Genomic DNA, 6,694 nt, shown 5'->3' on the forward strand with positions numbered 1-6,694 from the left:
GAAACACTGTCACCACTGATAAATCCACCATAATTGAAAATTTCAATAAGCATTTTTCTACTGCTGGCCATGCTTTCCACCTGGCTACTCCTACCCCTGTCAACAGCACTGCACCCCCAACAGCAACTCGCCCAAGCCTTCCCCATTTCTCCTTCTCCCAAATCCATTCAGCTGATGTTCTGAAAGAGCTGCAAAATCTGGACCCCTACAAATCAGCCGGGCTAGACAATCTGGACCCTTTCTTTCTAAAATTATCTGCCGAAATTGTTGCCACCCCTATTACTAGCCTTTTCAACCTCTCTTTCGTGTCGTCTGAGATTCCCAAAGATTGGAAAGCAGCTGCGGTCATCCCCCTCTTCAAAGGGGGGGACACTCTTGACCCAAACTGCTACAGACCTATATCTATCCTACCATGCCTTTCTAAGGTCTTCGAAAGCCAAGTCAACAAACAGATTACCGACCATTTTGAATCTCACCATACCTTCTCTGCTATGCAATCTGGTTTCAGAGCTGGTCATGGGTGCACCTCAGCCACGCTCAAGGTCCTAAACGATATCTTAACCGCCATCGATAAGAAACATTACTGTGCAGCCGTATTCATTGATTTGGCCAAGGCTTTCGACTCTGTCAATCACCACATCCTCATCGGCAGACTCAACAGCCTTGGTTTCTCAAATGATTGCCTCGCCTGGTTCACCAACTACTTCTCTGATAGAGTTCAGTGTGTCAAATCTGAGGGTCTGTTGTCCGGACCTCTGGCAGTCTCTATGGGGGTGCCACAGGGTTCAATTCTTGGACCGACTCTCTTCTCTGTATACATCAATGAGGTCGCTCTTGCTGCTGGTGAGTCTCTGATCCACCTCTACGCAGACGACACCATTCTGTATACTTCCGGCCCTTCTTTGGACACTGTGTTAACAACCCTCCAGGCAAGCTTCAATGCCATACAACTCTCCTTCCGTGGCCTCCAACTGCTCTTAAATACAAGTAAAACTAAATGCATGCTCTTCAACCGATCACTACCTGCACCTACCCGCCTGTCCAACATCACTACTCTGGACGGCTCTGACTTAGAATACGTGGACAACTACAAATACTTAGGTGTCTGGTTAGACTGTAAACTCTCCTTCCAGACCCATATCAAACATCTCCAATCCAAAGTTAAATCTAGAATTGGCTTCCTATTTCGCAACAAAGCATCCTTCACTCATGCTGCCAAACATACCCTTGTAAAACTGACCATCCTACCAATCCTCGACTTTGGCGATGTAATTTACAAAATAGCCTCCAATACCCTACTCAACAAACTGGATGCAGTCTATCACAGTGCAATCCGTTTTGTCACCAAAGCCCCATATACTACCCACCATTGCGACCTGTACGCTCTCGTTGGCTGGCCCTCGCTTCATACTCGTCGCCAAACCCACTGGCTCCATGTCATCTACAAGACCCTGCTAGGTAAAGTCCCCCCTTATCTCAGCTCGCTGGTCACCATAGCATCTCCCACCTGTAGCACACGCTCCAGCAGGTATATCTCTCTTGTCACCCCCAAAACCAATTCTTTCTTTGGCCGCCTCTCTTTCCAGTTCTCTGCTGCCAATGACTGGAACGAACTACAAAAATCTCTGAAACTGGAAACACTTATCTCCCTCACTAGCTTTAAGCACCAACTGTCAGAGCAGCTCACAGATTACTGCACCTGTACATAGCCCACATATAATTTAGCCCTATCAACTACCTCTTTCCCAACTGTATTTAATTTATTTATTTATTTTGCTCCTTTGCACCCCATTATTTTTATTTCTACTTTGCACATTCTTCCATTGCAAAACTACCATTCCAGTGTTTTACTTGCTATATTGTATTTACCTTGCCACCAAGGCCTTTTTTTTGCCTTTACCTCCCTTCTCACCTCATTTGCTCACATTGTATATAGACTTGTTTATACTTTATTATTGACTGTATGTTTGTTTTACTCCATGTGTAACTCTGTGTTGTTGTATCTGTCGAACTGCTTTGCTTTATCTTGGCCAGGTCGCAATTGTAAATGAGAACTTGTTCTCAACTTGCCTACCTGGTTAAATAAAGGTAAAATAAATAAAAAATAAATAAATAAAAAATGACGTTACGTTCTCTTCGGTTATAAGGTCAACGGGTGAATGACGTTACGTTCTCTTCGGTTATAAGGTCAACGGGTGAATGACGTTACGTTCTCTTCGGTTATAAGGTCAACGGGTGAATGACGTTCCGTTCTCTTAGGTTATAAGGTAAACGGGTGAATGACGTTCCGTTCTCTTAGGTTATAAGGTCAACGGGTGAATAACGTTCCGTTCTCTTCGGTTATAAGGTCAAAGGGAACGTCCTTTACCCGATGTGGCCAATAGAAAAGAGGAGCTGTAACCTCTAACATTAAAAACATTTTAACTAGGCAAGTCAGTTAATAACAAATTTTTATTTACAATGATGGTAACAGTGGGTTAACTGCCTTGTTCACTGGCAGAACGACAGATTTTTTTTTACCTTGTCAGCTCAGGGATTTGATCCAGCAACCTTACTGGCCCAACGCTCTAACTACTAGGCTTCCTGGCGACCCCTACTTCGCATTCCCACTATGCACATGGAATAGGAAACTATGTAAATTATATTAAATCAAATGTATTTATATAGCCCTTCTTACATCAGCTGATATATCAAAGTGCTGTGCAGAAACCCAGCCTAAAACCCCAAACAGCAAGCAATGCAGGTGTAGAAGCACGGTGGCTAGGAACAACTCCCTAGAAAGGCCGGAACCAAGGAGGAAACCTAGAGAGGAACCAGGCTATGAGGGGTGACCAGTCCTCTTCTGGGTGGAGGGGCAGTGAGTCAAAGCAGACGTTATTGCCTCGCTAAAAAGTATAACCTTCTCTAACGGAGGACTCAGCTCTCAAACTACAAAACCCAGGACAACTAACTGAACGTCGTGAATGATCTAGCTACGCACGGTAGTTATTTGATACGTGGAACGTCGGACAGAGACTTGCTCGTAGCTAAATATAGCCATGGATCAGGTGAGTTAACTAGCATGCTATCTAGCAATGTTACTCGTTTATTATGTTGTGGGTTCTGCTCTGACGATAGATTTACTTAAATGAAAAGTTAGTGTCAAAATAATCACCCATAGTTAGGGTAGCTATCTTATCATTAAATCGCCATTTTATGCATCTGACCGATTTACTAGTTATCTCGGCATTTAGCTTATACCCCTGGAATGTGGAACAGATGCTCGCTCACTATCTGGCCTAGTGGCAAAGACAGAAGCCCCATTTAGTTCAACTATTTATTTTCTTAAAATCAGAAAAAAAGCCTTAACCACACTGCTAACCCTAACCTTTAATTAAAGGCGCTACACCTCATTTATCCCATATGTGGAAACTAGGTGGGTTACAACAGCACGAGGCTTCATTCAAAACAAATCTCCCTTTTCCCCTGTAACATGGCGGAGACTTGCTCTTGAGCCTTTTCCTTTCGGTTTTGGTCCACCAGCTTCAAACATCTGTTATTGAAAAGATATTTCATGGTACAATGATTCCCTATGTTATTCAGTGCTTGAATTCACGCACAAACTGAAATTGAGCAAACAGTGTTGAATTTTACCAACCAGGAAATTACTTTTTCGACATTGGGCGCTTGACCCGATTTCCACTATATAACACAAACACAAAACAGCTTTCCCATTTTGACAACAGATGCAGGACGGGTGGGAGAAATTTAATAGGCGAATATCACAGCCAATCACAACACTGTGGGTAAGTAACATTGTGAAACACTATCATTCCACTATTACGGCAGATATACGAAAGACATTTTCAGAAATTAGAATGCATGTTTTTATTTTTTATAAATATGTGTAGCATCTTTAAAAGACCTAAACCCAAATGTTTGTTTCCATACATTTCTATGATCTACCCTTTGACTTTGCAGCTTGGCCATCTAGTGGGAAAGGGAGAGGCTATACGGACACGCCTGCTGGCCAAATGAATGACGTATGTCGTGCAGCTGAAAGTCGTGGAGACGATTGGATTCGGGTTCAGTCAGGCGTCCTGAAGAGCCCTTCCCCACTTCCCAGCAAGCTAGTTTCTGTTCGCTAGTAACCATATAGGTGTCACCATGACCAATTAGCTAATGTAACGACAATCCGGTGTGAATCAGTAGTGCAATGGGGCTTTTCGGAGGTGCTTGATAACAGCTTACATGATAAATAACTTGTAATATTGGTAGTATATCAGGCCAGGGTGGAGTGCATTTATTGTAATGATTTTCACTGAAAATGTTAAACTACGGCATCAATGTCTATTAAAATAAATACATACGAACAATTACTCCGATTTAAACACGCTTCCAAGTCCCAACTTCAACAGAGAAGTTTCAAATTATGGCTGAAGTTGCTACCCACAACTAAAAACTAGCTAGCTGGGAAGGGCTCATCAGGACAGCTGAATGAACAGAATCTGTTTGTCTCCACTCAAATCTCGCAGTAGAAACGCGAACGTCAACTAGCCTATTGTATAACCCAGGACAACTTTAGAGCTCCATTTTGTCCCACACTGCTACAGTCAATAGAATACCCCTATTGGGGGGGGGGAGTTAAATCAAAGCTCAATCATTGTCCTCAAGATTACATAATGATAGGATTCTACATAACAGAACCGAATATAAACAGAACACACTGTGTGTGTGTGTGTGTAAAGCAGAGAATCCCGTACACCCACATGTGCAGAAGCTTCAGGACATTTAGCTGTCGGGAAGAGGGTTCCGGAACAGTCGGATCTGTAGCCTCTCCGTTGTTTATATATTAGTGGTTTGAGAGAGCTACCATAAAATGTTTTCAGACACATTTGGAAGACATGTCTTGATACATAATGGCATCTTAAGGATGTATTTTTTTTAAAGTATCTATGTCTTGAAGCGTCTCAAGATTTCTCAACTTGTGATGGCTGGGTACGTAGGTTTATAAACGATCAGAAACATATTTACGCAGTCTTCACTTTGGGCTTCCATAGTCCGGTTGTGATGCCTGGGTACGTAGGTTTATAAACGATCAGAAACATGTTTTCGCAGTCATCACTTTGGGCTTCCATAGTCCCATTGTGACAGGTGGCAATAAAGGGAACAACGACGGTGGGATGAACGTATCTTCTGTCGTTGGCTTTTATCCTTTTATGGAAATAGGGAGAACGTGCATTTTTTTTATGGCTTATAAAAGTGTTGGAACAAATTGTTGGACAGTTCTGAATAACTTAAACAAAAGCTCTTTGCTGTATTCATTGGAGTCGTTCTCTAGTCATGTTTTTAAACGTTTTGAAATCTCACAGTATCCACTTTGCTGTGCGTTCGAGGTTTCTTTTTACAGTCTGTGGCTCGTGGAAACTGCAGACACAGTGATCTGAGCTATCTGATTGGCCAGCTGTAGGCCTATAGGTGCACTTGATTTGCTCTCTGGGCCTGTCAGGTAGGCGTAGTTCTACCTTCAAACACATTAAATGGTTAAAAATGGGAACACTTTGCCTTCTCCGTGCTAGGGCTGTTGAATTTGAGTGCACAAACAACCAACAGCGCGCAACGAATCAAAAATAACTAAATAGGAACAGAAGTTTTTTTTTACAGAAATTTTTAATGATCAACTAGGAATGCCTTGGAGATCGACCAGTCGGCGACCACTGTAGTAAGATGTTCTCTCAATTGGCAAGTCTGAAAAGACTCCAGCGGACACACACACTGGAGAGAAGCCATACCACTGCTCTGACTGTGGAAAAAGTTTTGCTAACTCAAGAAGCCTGAGAGTTCACCAGACAACACACACTCGAGAGAGTTTTTCACAAACAAGTGAGCTTAAGGTTCACCTGCATAAGGTATCAACTTCAGAAACACAGATGAGAGAAGCTTTACTTCTGCTCTGAATGTGGGAACCACTTTTCACAATCATAAGCATTAAAGATGAGAGAACAGACACTGCAGAGAAGCCTTAACACTGCTCAGACTGGAAATAAGTTTTCACAATCAAGTGGGCAAAACTGCAAAGATATTGATATATGGGGCTTTGGTGACAAAACGGATGCCACTGTGATAGACTGCATATTTTGTAAATGACATCGCCGAAGTCGTGGATCGGTAAGATGGTCAGTTTTACGAGGTATGTTTGGCAGCATGAGTGAAAGATGTTTTGTTGTGAAATAGGAAGCCAATTCTAGATTTAACTTTGGATTGGAGATGTTTTATGTGAGTCTGGAAGGAGAGTTTACAGTCTAACCAGACACCTGGGTATTTGTAGTTGTCCACATATTCTAGTCAGAACCGTCCAGAGTAGTGATGCTGGACGGGTGGGCAGGTGCAGGTAGCGATTGGTTGAAGAGCATGCCTTTAGTTTTGTATTTAAAAGCAGTTGGAGGCCACGGAAGGAGAGTTGTATGGCATTGAAGCTCCTTTGGAGGGATGTTAACAGTGTCCAAAGAAGGGCCAGATGTATACAGAATGGTGTCCTTTCCGTAGAGGTGGATCAGGGAATCACCCGCAGCAAGAGCGACATCGTTGATATATACAGAGAAGAGAGTTGGCCCAAGAATTGAACCCTGTGGCACCCCCCATAGAGACTGCCGGAGTCCCGGACAACAGGCCCTCAAATTTAAGACTGAACTCTGTCGGAGAAATAGTTGGTGAA

The 6,694-nt window shown here is 42.9% G+C and overlaps 1 long non-coding RNA gene across 1 annotated transcript; it reads left to right on the forward strand.

The window, feature by feature from the left end:
* The first annotated feature begins 2,477 nt into the window (after positions 1 to 2,477).
* On the forward strand, positions 2,478 to 4,572 carry LOC118938424. The gene is made up of 3 exons (XR_005035705.1): positions 2,478 to 3,047; positions 3,726 to 3,785; positions 3,961 to 4,572. It is a non-coding gene; the product is annotated as an uncharacterized LOC118938424 (long non-coding RNA).
* Positions 4,573 to 6,694: the final 2,122 nt, after the last annotated feature.

This window comes from Oncorhynchus mykiss, chromosome 13, assembly GCF_013265735.2.
Source record: "Oncorhynchus mykiss isolate Arlee chromosome 13, USDA_OmykA_1.1, whole genome shotgun sequence".
NCBI lineage: Eukaryota > Metazoa > Chordata > Actinopteri > Salmoniformes > Salmonidae > Oncorhynchus > Oncorhynchus mykiss.